We start from the raw sequence: 16,485 nt of genomic DNA, 5'->3' as shown, positions 1-16,485 counted from the left end.
TTATTAAGACATTAATGAGCGAGCTAATAGTCAATATAACTTTGTATAGTGAATATAATATATAGTCAATAGTCAATACAATAATTTGTTTAACATGGGCCTTTCTTACAGTGTTCTCCCTGTACACCAAGTCAGAACCATAGGATAAATAAAGGGAGCATATAAGCAGACAATGAAAGCTCTTACAAAATTTGATGATTACATTTCTCAAAAACAGGTTATAGGCTACATGTGCACCACCAAGTCAGAACAGTAGGTGAAATTAAGAGGGGTAAATAGACCAAATTATTAGGGTGAGGCACATGGGCTACTAACAGATTACTACACAACACACACTTAGTATTACTTTCTTAGCTACAGTATTCATCTCCCTGGCATATTACATAATTTATGCAGCAGCATACAATACATTTTTTGGACTCACCTTGTTGTGCTCTGCTCACTTGAACAGGAAGGTGGCTTGGTGGTCCTTCTTGGGCAAATTCTGTCGTCAAAGTCTGGCATTCTCTGGATTTATGATGCTTTCAAAACAACTGGGAACAATGAAAAAAAAACAAGGTTGAATCATAATAATGTAATTGATCTTCAGGTCGTAGCTCTAGAAAGTAGCCGGATTTACAATTCCGAGTTGGCGGACCGTTCAAAACATATTTTCCTAGTCGTAGCTCGTTTATTCCCAACTTCCCAGTTGTCTTGAACTCACTGAAGTCAAGTTTTCACAGTTCTGACTTAACAGTTGTTGTGAGAGAGGCACAAATCATGCTTCATTGACAGCATGGCCAATGTTGAATGTTTATCATTTTAAACTTGGAAAAGAGCCCCTTAATCACAGATTTGGGACCACACAGCCACACCACTGAATACCAGGATAGTGATTGCTTTGCAATGCTTGCAGTTAGCCACTGTCACTGATTCCTTCCAAACCACTTGTTATGAAAGGGGAAAGGGGATACCTAGCCATGACTCTGGTCGAGGATCCAAAACTATATCGTTCAAAAAAGTGAATATTGGAACAATATTTCTAAGATAGGAATGAGAAGAATGGTCAGTGGGGATCTAAAGAATAGTTATGTCATATTGCGTTTAATTTTGTGATATTATTAAAAACTCTATTAACCAAATACTGTAACTTAGGAAGGAAACCCCCTTTGGCTGTTAAGTTTCCATCTAATATGATGTTAACACAATATGAAGAACGATTAAACTATTTTTACTAAGATAGGAATGTGATTTTAGTGTTCTAACGAGATCATAGTTTTCATGTCCCTTGCACATTAACTAAGCCACGCCCCGAATGAGGTTAGAAGAGCATGTCATTGTGATCCGCCCTTTCCGACCAGTGCTTAAAAGGACTCACTAAGAGTTAACATTCAGACCAGCAGACGTGAAGCCGTGGCTACACGTTGAGTTGTTGGAAACTCTGAAACTCAACACGATGTGAAGAAAAACTCACTAGAGCAAAACATTGACACTCTGCAGCTGTGCATGTAAACGGATCTAGAACATTGACTAAAGACACAAGGTGGGGAGGAAGGAAATCCCATCTCAGACAATCACTGAGTATCTGTTCAATTTGACCAAAACTACGAAGAAGGACATTGTGAACTCTGGTGGACAACTAGAACCTTACACCCATTGAGCCATTCCCCATAGAAAGTTTGATTGGTTTCAACAGAGAGAGAACAGATAAAAACATCTACACATAAATACATTGCATTTCTTACCAAAATGGGCGGCGGCATGTGTGCAAGGTATATGGTTACTGTGAGCGTAGTTACCAAATGAACGATAAATGTTCCTTTCTCCTTATCTCTCTATTTTCCCCACCCCTTTCTCCATCTCTGTGTAATAAGCCGTCATATCTTGTCAGTCCACTAGGGACTTTTCTTTCAAGTAAATGTGTATGTGTAGTCTGTGTTATTATTTAGTTAGTTAGTTAGTTAGTAAATAAATAATTCAATCAATTTGTGCAGAACTGAATAATCAGAAAAGGCTGGGGTTCTTGCAGATTCAAGAAGTCTGTGACGTTCAGTATGAGATTGATATGAGGTAATGATTAATAAATTACTGTTATCAATATTCTTTTACATATCATCTTGAGTTTAGTTTGGGGGATGCTAACTCGTTAACCTCTTGCTCCTACCTGGCACGCAGGCGTCCCATCTAGAGATCTGGAAATGCAAATGCGCTACGCTAAATGCTAATAGTATTAGTTAAAACTCAAACGTTCATTAAAATACACATGCAGGGTATTGAATTAAAGCTACACTCGTTGTGAATCCAGGCAACAAGTCAGATTTTGAAAATGCTTTTCGGCGAAAGCATGAGAAGCTATTATCTGATAGCATGTAACACCCCAAAAGACTCGCAGGGGACGTAAACAAAATAATTAGCATAGTTGGCGCTACACAAACCGCACAATAAAATATAAAACATTCATTACCTTTGACCATCTTCTTTGTTGGCACTCCTAGATGTCCCATAATCACTTTTGGGTCTTTTTTTCGATTAAATCGGTCCATATATAGCCTAGATATCGATCTATGAAGACTGTGTGATAAACGAAAAAAAATAGCGTTTCATAACGTAACGTCATTTTTTAAAATTAAAAAAGTTGACGATAAACTTTCACAAAACACTTCGAAATACTTTTGTAATGCAACTTTAGGTAGTACACGTTAATAAGCAATCAAATTCATCAGGAGGCGATGTAAATTCTATAGGTGTCCGTCTGGATAAAAATGTCCGGAGAAATCTCAACCAAAACATCCGGTCGGAGACCGGAGGGAATCGGTTCCCTTGTGTCGGTTTGACCAAGAATCAAAGCCGAAGCAAATGACAAGACTCTAGACATCGTGTGGAAGCTGTAGGTACTGCAACCCTCAGTGATCAGATTTTCCTGCACTTTTCGATGAAACGCACGTACTGTTATAGTCACAGCCGTGATTTAACCAGTTTTATAAACGTCTGAGTGTTTTCTATCCACACATACTAATCATATGCATATACTATATTCCTGGCATGAGTAGCAGGGCGCTGAAATGTTGCGCGATTTTTAACAGAATGTTCGAAAAAGTAGAGGGTCGACTTAAGAGGTGAAACAACTTCTTCCGTGGTGCCACAAATTCAAAATGAGTTAATTGTTACATGATTCATTCAATCGAGTCACGTCACGACACACTCATTGTTGAATTTGCGATTTCCAACTGTAATGTTTATGTCCAATGGCCGATGAGCACCGATATGTTTTTCATTATTTCTCTTCATATGACACAGATTAAAAAGGATTTGCCAGTGGATGATGACTGCTAGCTAAGATTTTGAAAGTATGATGTTGACATGATCAGTTCAATCAAAGCTACTGTACATATAACGTGATTCAACATAATTTTATCTGTGGCCAATGACCTTGAGCCTTCGTGGATGGGCACCTCTAATGTAACTCTATGGCAGCACCTAAGGGCGCTATAATTTTCTAGCTCTCCCCTTAGACTTGGCGGTGACGTAGTGTCCCCATGAGTTGCGGAACACTGAACCAATCACTGTGCAACACTCGTATTTTCTGTTAGCTTGCCCCACCACAGAAAGCACTGAGCTAGACTGAAACACCTGCATTTTGGCGCTGCCTTATTCAAGAAAACAAAAAAGAGACCATGTTTTTATGCAGCTTTATTAACTCTGTCGTGTCTTTGGCTATGCCGGATTAAGTGATATGACATGCTATTGTATAAAATAATTAACCTGATTAAGCTAATCATGTAAATGTAATTACCTAGAAAGTCAGGGCACCACAAAATAATGTTTATAGAGCTGTTATCTTCCGAATAAACTCTTAAAGACCTGGTAATATTTTACCTCAATAGGTACTCTCCAAGATGGCGTAGCAGTAAGACGTCTTGTAGTGTCGTGTCCCTTGTATATATCGTTTTTTTCGTTTTTACATATTTTTCTTCGCATATCTTTTAAAACATTTTGCTAAACCTCAACTTCTAAATACTCTCCTGCAACCCGCCTCACCCAATGTAGCTATTTTTCCTAAAGTATTTATATTTACTTCGGATCCGGAACCCCTCAACTGAAGCTAGCCAGCTAACTACCAGCTATCAGTCAGCAAAACATTGCTAGCGGTCTTCAGCTAACCGGTCATCAGCTAACCTTTAGCTCGGAAAGCTCTCGCCAGTTCGAACAACACGACTCTAACCAGAGCATAACGGACCTATTTAAAAAAAATAATAATAATTATCCCCGGATTCCCACCGCAAACGGAACATTTTCAGCTGGATCTTCACAACTAGCTATCTAGCTAACCGCAACCCCGGATGATTACTCCTGGCTAGCGTTTCCACCCACTTAGCTTGAAGCTAGCCCGGCCAGAGCTCCTGTGCTACCACCGTAGCATACTCCTGGGCTACAATATCCAGACCCACGACCGGTCTATCGATGTCACCGCATGAAGAGGAATAAACAGACTCACCCCATCGCGACGTCCCCCAAAGGCTAACTCTCTAGCCCTTGCTATCTCCTTGCTTGCTAATTCGGCTTGCTAACTGCTAGCTTGTTTAGCCCCGGTCCGCTAACTGCTACCTTGTTTAGCCCCGGCCTACTAACTGTTAGCTTGTTAGCACAGGCCTGCTAGCCGTCTGAATCGCCGCGTCCCAAACACTCACTGGACCCATATTTACATTCTATCTCTTTTCGATTTTTTATTTGTTTATACCTTCCGGTAACCTGCCTCACCCAATGTGATACGGAATCGCTATTATTTTTATTTTTAGAACACACTCAAGAACCTCCAGAAGCTAACCAGCTAACTAGCTACAAGCTATTTAGTCATTGTTAGTTTTTTTAACCTGGATAACACTCGCCAGTCCAGCTTCCCTGCCCCATCCACCGCTACCCCCTGGACACTGATCACTTGGCTACATAGCTGATGCATGCTGGACTGTCCGTTAATCACGGTACTCCATTCTGCTTGTTTATGTTTTATCTGTCGGCCCCAGCCGCACTCAGGCTCTGTGTGTAGTTAATCCGACCCTCCCTCTGCCTAGTCAACGCCATTTTACCTGCTGTTGTTGTGCTAGCTGATTAGCTGTTGTTGTCTCACCTACTGTTTTAGCTAGCTCTCCCAATTCAACACCTGTGATTACTGTATGCCTCGCTGTATGTCTCTCTCAAATGTCAATATGCCTTGTATACTGTTGTTCAGGTTAGTTATCATTGTTTTAGTTTACAATGGAGCCCCTAGTTCCACTCTTCATACCCCTGATACCTCCTTTGTCCCACACCCACACATGCGGTGACCTCACCCATTACAACCAGCATGTCCAGAGATACAACCTCTCTCATCATCACCCAGTGCCTGGGCTTACCTCTGCTGTACCCGCACCCCACCATACCCCTGTCTGCGCATTATGCCCTGAATATATTCTACCAAGCCTAGAAACCTGCTCCTCTTTTTATTCTCTGTCCCCAACGCTCTAGGCGACCAGTTTTGATAGCCTTTAGCCGCACCCTCACACTACTCCTTCTCTGTTCCGCGGGTGATGTGGAGGTAAACCCAGGCCCTGCATGTCCCCAGGCACTCTCATTTGTTGACTTCTGTGATCGAAAAAGCCTTGGTTTCATGCATGTCAACATCAGAAGCCTCCTCCCTAAGTTTGTTTTACTCACTGCTTTAGCACACTCTGCTAACCCTGATGTCCTTGCCGTGTCTGAATCCTGGCTCAGGAAGGCCACCAAAAATTCTGAGATTTCCATACCCAACTATAACATCTTCCGTCGAGATAGAACTGCCAAAGGGGGAGGAGTTGCAGTCTACTGCAGAGATAGCCTGCAAAGTAATGTCATACTTTCCAGGTCCATACCCAAACAGTTCGAACTACTAATTTTGAAAATTACTCTCCAGAAATAAGTCTCTCACTGTTGCCGCCTGCTACCGACCCCCCTCAGCTCCCAGCTGTGCCCTGGACACCATTTGTGAATTGATCGCCCCCCATCTAGCTTCAGAGTTTGTTCTGTTAGGTGACCTAAACTGGGATATGCTTAACACCCCGGCAGTCCTACAATCTAAGCTAGATGCCCTCAATCTCACACAAATCATCAAGGAACCCACCAGGTACAACCCTAACTCTGTAAACAAGGGCACCCTCATAGACGTCATCCTGACCAACTGGCCCTCCAAATACACCTCCGCTGTCTTCAACCAGGATCTCAGCGATCACTGCCTCATTGCCTGTATCCGCTACGGAGCCGCAGTCAAACGACCACCCCTCATCACTGTCAAATGCTCCCTAAAACACTTCTGTGAGCAGGCCTTTCTAATCGACCTGGCCCGGGTATCCTGGAAGGACATTGACCTCATCCCGTCAGTTGAGGATGCCTGGTCATTCTTTAAAAGTAACTTCCTCACCATTTTAGATAAACATGCTCCGTTCAAAAAATGCAGAACTAAGAAAAGATATAGCCCTTGGTTCACTCCAGACCTGACTGCCCTCGACCAGCACAAAAACATCCTGTGGCGGACTGCAATAACATTGCATAGTCCCCGCGATATGCAACTGTTCAGGGAAGTCAGGAACCAATACACGCAGTCAGTCAGGAAATCTAAGGCCAGCTTCTTCAGGCAGAAGTTTGCATCCTGTAGCTCCAAGTCCAAAAAGTTCTGGGACACTGTGAAGTCCATGGAGAACAAGAGCACCTCCTCCCAGCTGCCCACTGCACTGAGGCTACCGATAAATCCATGATTATCGAAAACTTCAACAAGCATTTCTCAACGGCTGGCCATGCCTTCCGCCTGGCTACTCCAACCTCGGCCAACAGCTCCACCCCCCCCGCAGCTACTCGCCCAAGCCTTTCCAGGTTCTCCTTTACCCAAATCCAGATAGCAGATGTTCTGAAAGAGCTGCAAAACCTGGACCCGTACAAATCAGCTGGGCTTGACAATCTGGACCCTCTATTTCTGAAACTATCCGCCGCCATTGTCGCAACCCCTATTACCAGCCTGTTCAACCTCTCTTTCATATCGTCTGAGATCCCCAAGGATTGGAAAGCTGCCGCAGTCATCCCCCTCTTCAAAGGGGGAGACACCCTGGACCCAAACTGTTACAGACCTATATCCATCCTGCCCTGCCTATCTAAGGTCTTCGAAAGCCAAGTCAACAAACAGGTCACTGACCATCTCGAATCCCACCGTAACTTCTCCGCTGTGCAATCTGGTTTCCGAGCCGGTCACGGGTGCACCTCAGCCACGCTCAAGGTACTAAACGATATCATAACCGCCATCGATAAAAGACAGTACTGTGCAGCCGTCTTCATCGACCTTGCCAACGCTTTCGACTCTGTCAATCACCATATTCTTATCGGCAGACTCAGTAGCCTCGGTTTTTCGGATGACTGCCTTGCCTGGTTCACCAATTACTTTGCAGACAGAGTTCAGTGTGTCAAATCGGAGGGCATGCTGTCCGGTCCTCTGGCAGTCTCTATGGGGGTGCCACAGGGTTCAATTCTCGGGACGACTCTTTTCTCTGTATATATCAATGATGTTGCTCTTGCTGCGGGCGATTCCCTGATCCACCTCTACGCAGACGACACCATTCTATATACTTCCGGCCCGTCCTTGGACACTGTGCTATCTAACCTCCAAACGAGCTTCAATGCCATACAACACTCCTTCCGTGGCCTCCAACTGCTCTTAAACGCTAGTAAAACCAAATGCATGCTTTTCAACCGTTCGCTGCCTGCACCCGCACGCCTGACCAGCATCACCACCCTGGATGGTTCCGACCTTGAATATGTGGATATCTATAAGTACCTAGGTGTCTGGCTAGACTGTAAACTCTCCTTCCAGACTCATATCAAACATCTCCAATCGAAAATCAAATCAAGAGTCGGCTTTCTATTCCGCAACAAAGCCTCCTTCACTCACGCCGCCAAACTTACCCTAGTAAAACTGACTATCCTACCGATCCTCGACTTTGGCGATGTCATCTACAAAATTGCTTCCAACACTCTACTCAGCAAACTGGATGCAGTTTATCACAGTGCCATCCGTTTTTTCACTAAAGCACCTTATACCACCCACCACTGTGACCTGTATGCTCTAGTCGGCTGGCCCTCGCTACATATTCGTCGCCAGACCCACTGGCTCCAGGTCATCTACAAGTCCATGCTAGGTAAAGCTCCGCCTTATCTCAGTTCACTGGTCACGATGGCAACACCCATCTGTAGCACGCGCTCAAGCAGGTGTATCTCACTGATCATCCCTAAAGCCAACACCTCATTTGGCCGCCTTTCGTTCCAGTTCTCTGCTGCCTGTGACTGGAACGAATTGCAAAAATCGCTGAAGTTGGAGACTTTTATCTCCCTCACCAACTTCAAACACCTGCTATCTGAGCAGCTAACCGATCGTTGCCGCTGTACATAGTCTATCGGTAAATAGCCCACCCATTTTTACCTACCCCATCCCCATACTGTTTTTATTTATTTACTTTTCTGCTCTTTTGCACACCAATATCTCTACCTGTACATGACCATCTGATCATTTATCACTCCAGTGTTAATCTGCAAAATTGTAATTATTCGCCTACCTCCTCATGCCTTTTGCACACAATGTATATAGACTCCCCTTTTTTTCTACTGTGTTATTGACTTGTTAATTGTTTACTCCATGTGTAACTCTGTGTTGTCTGTTCACACTGCTATGCTTTATCTTGGCCAGGTCGCAGTTGCAAATGAGAACTTGTTCTCAACTAGCCTACCTGGTTAAATAAAGGTGAAATAAATAAAAAATAAAAAAATAAATAAAATAGCAGTCAATATTTAATCGTCACCTTATTCAGTCTCATCTAAAAGTTGTAAATTCTTGATTATCTTCACGAACCCTGGCTAACAAGTTGAATCAGCAATACAAAATTTGGTTTTATGATTTATTTACTAAATACCTACATAAATCACATCTACACAGAATGGATCATACATTGATTACAAATTATGTCATAAAGGAAAACGTTCCTAGCGGACGGAACAGATATGTCGGCTGGAAGGGAAAGGGGGTTGGGTTTTGAATGAAAGAGCCAGAAGACTGAGAAATAAAGAGATTTTGTATCTCTATCGGGCCGTAGGCAGCTATGCTATCGCAAATACAGTATCTTATGCATTCTAAATAACCGCCCATTTGGAAAAGGAAAATGCAATAAATATTTACTCTGAGCTGCGCTTCGGTAGATTGGTCGTAGATAGAAGGCCGGGTTGTCCAGCATGGATCTCTTGTCCTCTGAAGAATGTCTACTGGTGAACTGGAGCGTGGTAGAATGGATCTTTTGTCCATTCTCTCCTAGCCCACGTTTACAGTTGCTGCGGCTAAGTCAATCGGCTAGGAAGTATCACTCCTTTAGTGAATAAGAGTTCAAAGTTCATACCACGTTGCCATGCTATATGCTCATGCTATATTCTGGCTGGTATAGTCGAAATTCATCCTTCCGGCATGTAGATCGTCACCTTCACGTTGAGATTCGATGCTAATTCCGTTAGGTTCTTGCTCAAGCTGAGGTTGGCTTAGTTCTGTAGGTGATCTTGTCCTTTTAACGCAGGGACCACAAGTCCTCACGTCCTTGGAACAGGAAGTATAATTTTCGTCAACAGGTTTATATAGTGGTGAAGAGGAGTGTGTGTTTCATAGTATACAACCAATGTCTGTTCACTTGGGCGGGCCTCTGAGTGAGCAGAGTTTACTCTATGACAACCAATTCTCTCCTTTAGATGCTAAAATTACATTTAATCTTTTCACAAATAGTTTCACATTTAAACATTTACATTGCACAACAATTCCATGTGAATCTGATAACTAGAATGTGTAGACTTTCCAAGATTCAGTTTATGTCGTCCTATCATCAGTAATAACGTCTCAGATGCCAACTGATCTGACATCATATTCATTAAGTACCCACGCATATATTCAACTGGTTGGATTACCGAAATATGGTTCTGTTTCCCACCTTTTGATGTTACCAGACTCTCTATGTTAACAAAGGGATTTTCAAAAGTCATATCAGTAGAGAGAGGAAAAAGGGGAAAGGTATTTATGGGGGTCATAAACCTCCCCCAACATATACACTACCGTTCAAAGGTTTGGGGTCACTTAGAAATGTCCTTGTTTTTGAAAGAAAAGCAAATATTTTTTTCCATTAAAATAACATCAAATTGATCAGAAATACAGTGTAGACATTGTTAATGTTGTAAATAACTATTGTAGCTGGAAACATCAGATTTTTTTATGGAATATATACATAGGCGTACAGAGGCCCATTATTGGCAACCATCACTCCTGTGTACCAACGGCACGTTGTGTTAACTGATCCAAGTTTATAATTTTAAAAGGCTAATTGATCATTAGAAAACCCTTTTGCAATTATGCTAGCACAGCTGAAAACTGTTGTCCTGATTAAAGAAGCAATAAAACTGACCTTCAAAACAAATAGTCTATCAGGAACATCGGCAATTGTGGGTTCAATTACAGGCTCAAAATGGACAGAAACAAAGACCTTTCTTCTGAAACTCATCAGTCAATTCTTGTTCTGAGAAATGAAGGATTTTCCACGCAAGAAATTGCCAAGAAACTGAAGATCTCGTACAACGCTGTGTACTACTCCCTTCACAAAACAGCGCAAACTAGCTCTAACCAGAATAGAAAGAGGAGTGGAAGGCCCCAGTGCACAACTGAGTAAAAGGACAAGTACATTAGAGTGTCTAGTTTGAGAAACAGACGCCTCACAAGTCCTCAACTGGCAGCTTCATTAAAAATAGTACCTGCAAAACACCCGTCTCAATGTCAACAGTGAAGAGGCAACTCCGGGATGCTGGCCTTCTGGGCAGAGTTGCAAAGAAAAAGCCATATCTCAGACTGGCTAATAAAAATAAAAGATTAAGATGGGCAAAATAACACAAACACTGAACAGAGGAACTCTGCCTAGAAGGCCAGAATCCCGGAGTCGCCTCTTCCTTGTTGAAGTTGAGATTGGTGTTTGTGGCTACTATTTAATGATGCTTCCAATTGAGGGCTTGTGGGCCGACCGGGCTCTCCTCCAGGTACAACGACAGCGGCGGACAAACATCTGGGCAGAAGGTATGCCGACCTCCTCTTCTTGCTCGGGAAAGAGCGGGACCTGATACCCCAGGGAACACTCAGATGGCGATAGGCCCGTGGCAGAGCAGGGAAGGGTGTTGCGGGCGTATTCCACACACACTAGCTGCTGGCTCCAGGTGGTGGGGTTGGCGGAGACCAGGCAGCGTAGAGTAGTCTCCAGGTCCAGGTTGGCTTGCTCCGACTGGCCGTTGGACAGGGGATGGAACCCAGAGGCAGGCTGGCCGACGACCCAATGAGGGTGCAGAACACCTTCCAGAACCGGGACGAGAACTGAGGATCCCGGTCGGAGACCATGTCCACGGGTAGTCCATGGATCCAGAAGACGTGCTGCAACATGAGATGGGCCGTCTCCTTGGCCGAGGGTAGTTTGGGGAGAGGAATGAAGTGGGTGGCTTTGGAAAACTGGTCGATCGCAGTCAGGACGGCAGTCAGACGGGGGAGACCTGTGACGAAATCCAGGGATATGTGGGACCAGGGACGGTGAGGGACAGGCAGTGGTTGAAAAAGACCAGCCGAAGCTTGCCGAGGAGTCTTGTTCTGAGCACAGACCGTGCAGACTGCGAAAAACTCCTCAGGACTTTAAATGGCCCCACAAACCGCGGACCCAGCTTCTGGCAGGGCAGGCGAAGGGGCAGGTGTCGGGTCGAGAGCCAGACCCGATCTACCTGGTGAGAATACCGGGGCCGCACTGCGGTGGCCTCGGTCTGACTCTGATGCCAAGGAACCAGAACCGACTGATACCAATACACACTGGAAGGGGTTGAGGTTTGTGGAGGAGTGGCGGAGCAAGTTCTGGGCCATCTCTGCCCAGGGCATGAACGCTGCCCACTCCCCCGGCCGGTCCTAGCAATAAGACCTCAGAAACCTACCCACATCCTGGTTATCTCTCTCCACTTGCCCATTACTCTCGGGGTGAAAACCTGAGGTAAGGCTAACCGAGATCCCCAGACGTTCCATGAACGTCTTCCAGACGTTCCATGAACGTCTTCCAGACCCTTGAAGTGAACTGGGGAGACCTCGATCAGACACTATATCCTCAGGCACGCTGTAGTGCCGGAAGACGTGTGTAAACAAGGCCTCCGCAGTCTGTAGAGCCATAGGGAGACCAGGCAGAGGGAGGAGACGGCAGGATTTAGAGAAACGATCCACAACGACCAGGATAGTGGTGTTTCCCTGTGAAGGAGGAAGATCAGTCAGGAATTCCACTGACAGGTGCGACCATGGGCGTTGTGGAACGGGTAAGGCTTGTAACTTACCTCTGGGCAGGTGTCTAGGAGCCTTGCACTGGGCGCACACCGAGCAGGAGGTAACATAAACCCTCATATCCTTAGCTAAATTAGGCCACCAGTACATCACTAAGACAGTGCACCGTCCGACCGATACCAGGATGACCAGAAGAGGGTGAAGTATGGGCCCAATAGATTAGCTGGTCGAGGGCAGCAGATGGAAAGTACAGACGCCCAGCCAGACATTGAAGGGGAGCGGGCTCTGTACGCAACGCCTGCTCAATGTCCACGTCCAGCTCCCACACTACCGGTGCCACCAGGCAAGAGGCCGGGAGTATGGGAGTGGGATACATGGGTCGCTCCTCCGTGTCATACAGCCGGGACAATGCGTCTGCCTTAATGTTCTGAGAGCCTGGTCTGTATGAAAGGGTAAATACAAAACGGGTGAAAAACATGGCCCACCTTGCCTGGCGAGGGTTCAGTCTCCTCGCCACCCGGATGTACTCCAGATTATGGTGGTCAGTCCAGATGAGAAAAGGGTTTTTAGCCCACTCAAGCCAATGTCTCCACGCCTTCAAGGCCTTGACGACAGCCAACAGCTCCCGGTCCCCTACATCATAGTTTCACTCTGCCGGGCTGAGCTTCTTTGAGAAGAAGGCACAGGGGTGGAGCTTCGGTGGCATGCTGAGAGAGCACCGCTCCTATCCCAGCCTCTGACGCATCCACCTCCACTATGGACGCCAAAGAGGGATCCGGATGGGACAGCATGGGAGCTCAGGTGACTAAAAGCCCTGTCCGCCTCATCTGACCACTGCAAGCGCACCGGGCCCCCCTTCAGCAGTGAGGGGGGGCCCCGACAAAGGCTTGGAAGACTGAGGGCGCATTCATCAACCAGTAGGGCATGACAAGGTACTCATAGTGCCCAGAGGTGGCACTGAAAGCCGTATTCCACTCCTCTCCCTCTCGAATACGCACCAGGTTGTAAGAGCTCCTGAGATCTAGTTTGGTGAAGAAGCGTGCCCAGTGCATTGACTCTATCGCTGTAACTATGAGCGGTAGCGGGTAACTATACCTCACCGTGATCTGATTCAGACCCCGATAGTCAATATACGGGCGCAGACCCCCTCCTTCTTCTTCACAAAAAATAAATTTGAGGAGGCTGGTGAAGTGGAGGACCGAATGTACCCCTGACGCAGGGATTCGGAGACATATGTTTCCATAGCCTCCATCTCCGCTTGTGAGAGCGGATACACGTGACTCCTGGGAAGTGCAGCATCTACCAGGAGGTCTATCGCACAATCGCCCCGTCGATGAAGTGGTAATTGAGTCGCCTTCTTTTTAGAGAAGGCGAGAGCCAAATTGGCATATTCAGGGGGAATGCGCATGGTCGAGACCTGGTCTGGACTCTCCACCGTTGTAGCACCAACGGAAACCCCTAAACACCTACCTGAGCACTCTCGTGACCACCCAGTGAGAGCCCCCTGTGGCCAAAAAACAGTGGGGTTATGAAAAGCTGACCAGGGTAGGCCCAGCACCACGGGAAACGCAGGAGAGTCAATGAGGAAGAGACTAATTCTCTCCGTATGACCCGTCTGCGTCACCATACCCAACGGAGCGGTGAACTCCCTAATTATCCCTGGCCCTAATGGTCGACTATCTAAGGCATTAATGGGGAAGGGCACATCCACGGGAAAAATGGGGTTTCCTAAACTATGAGCTAACATTCTATCAATGAAATTCCCAGCCGAGCCTGAATCTACGAGCGCCTTATGCTGGGAATACGGAGAAAAATCTGGAAAAGTGACAGACACAAACATATGTGCAACAGAGGGCTCTGGTAGAGAATGGTGCCGGCTCACCTGGGGTGACGCCAGAGCGCCCTGCCTGCTACCTCGATTGCCAGAGGAACCAACCCGGCACCGACCGGCAGTGTGACCTCTGCGGCCACAGATGGTGCGCGAGCGGGAACCCCCTTCCGGTCTCCCTGCGCACCGCCCCTCCCAGCTCCATTGTTATCGGAGAGGGGGTCCGGGAGGATGGAACCACCAGACCCTGATCTGGACGTCCACGAGTAGCCAGCAGGTTGTCCAGCCAGATAAACAGGTCCACCAGCTGGTCGAACGTGAGGTTGGTGTCTCTGCAGGCCAGCTCCCGATGGACGTCCTCGCTCAGACTGCAACAACAATGGCCGATCAGGGCCCTGTCGCTCCATCCCGCGCCGGCAGCCAGGGTCCTAATCTTCAGGGCGAACTCCTGGGCGCTCTTTGTCTCCCGCCGCTCTACCCTCGGGTAGGCGGTCGAAGACTGGGTGAACTTCTCAAACTTGTCCAACGCCGCATCTCCCTCTCTCCATGCGGCGTTAGCCCACTCCAGGGCTCTCCCGGTGATGTTCGAGACGAGGGCAGACACACTCTCACGATCCGATGGAGTCGGGATGACGGTGTCCAGATAAAGGTTTAATTGCAGTAAAAACCCCTGGCAGTTCGAAGCCCTCCCATCATACTCCTGGGCCAAGGAGAGACGGATCCCACTGGGTTCAGGTGGGAAAGAGGCGCTCAAGAGAGACCCCGGTTGTGCTGGTGGAGGCGCTGGAAGAACTCCCTCTCTCCCAGCGGTCCATTGTCTGGACAACGCGATCCATGGCAACACCAAGATGGTGAAGCATAACTGCATGCTCCTGGATGCGCTCTTCCACCTCAATGGCCGGGGTACCCTCTCCTGCTGACTCCATAGTATGGTCGGAGATTCTGTAATGTGGTGCGTGCTGGTGGCAGGGAAGTCAGGCGCAGGAGAATGAACTTGGAAAAAACGGAGCTGTTTAATAAACATCAAAACCTCCAAAAACCAAAGTATACAAAATAACAAATAGAGGGTGCAAAACCCATCGCACACCAGAATTAACAATAAACACCTACAATAAACACCTACACAACAATCTCCGACAAGGACATGAGGGGAAACAGAGGGTTAAATACACAAGATGTAATTGATGGGATTGGAACCAGGTGTGTAGGAAGACAAGACAAAACAAAAACAAAAAATTAATCAATGATGGCTAGAAGGTCGGTGACGTCAACCACCGAACACCGCCCGCCTGAACAAGGAGAGGGACCGACTTCGGTGGAAGTCGTGACACATTTCCTGGCATCAAAATTGGAATTCCCCTCAATGACATCCATGTGCTCCACTGCCACTTTTCATATCTATGGTAACCATGTACACAAACTTTTGAAAAAAGGTTATTATCATGAAATTTGCTTGTCATGGTGGTAATGACAAAATACTTAGAGATGACTGTATTTTGGGTTAAAAAAAAGTATCAAATGGTTTATGCACATCTAATATGTATATAGTTTCCATTTATTTGACTCTTTTTTTAAACAGGTGCATTAAATATTTTGTAATTAAGACTCAAGACTTTTGTAAGTGTAATACATTTAAAAAAGTCAAAAGTCCGCGTGTGAGACAGGACAAAAACAGTGCAAAACGGTGACATCCAGACATGAAACGCTTTAGAAAAAAAAAATCTAAAAACATTTTGAAAGCTGAAAATTAGAGTTTAACGTTATTTTAGTAAATAATTAATGGATGTGAAATAAACAAATCTAAATTAACATTGTATCTTAAAAATCGAACCCCGAGACACATGTTTTACAAACATACATTGTCTACGTGTGCTTTGTTGTCGGTAGCTAGGTTTCAATCCAATTGGCAACAGGTTTTCATGCGAATATTCAAAAATCCGCATAAAACAATATGCGCATTTTCCCACCAGAGATGTTTCTATAAAATTGACTTGTTGCAGATAAAATAATGTGTGCGATGACATAGTGTACATAAAATAACTTTTGTGGTTAAATACCAATGCACCGAATAAAATATACAAGTTAAATTGGTTTTCATCATATTTTCAACTCTACTGATGGTTTTCCCACCCCAAACATATTGCTTTATATAGCGAATGTGCCCACTCTGGTATTGGCAGTGTGCTCTAGCAAACAGCTCGCAAATACAGTGCGGGCAGGCCAGCCTACATTATGAGATTATTATAGACAAAAGAGTGAGATCATTTTTATTTGTCAAAGAGCAACCACCAGAATAAGACCCTCGATATTTATT

Source organism: Oncorhynchus nerka, linkage group LG28, assembly GCF_034236695.1.
Source record: "Oncorhynchus nerka isolate Pitt River linkage group LG28, Oner_Uvic_2.0, whole genome shotgun sequence".
Classification (NCBI taxonomy): domain Eukaryota; kingdom Metazoa; phylum Chordata; class Actinopteri; order Salmoniformes; family Salmonidae; genus Oncorhynchus; species Oncorhynchus nerka.
The sequence above is the reverse complement of the archived record's forward strand: the minus strand, read 5'-3'. Positions refer to the sequence as shown.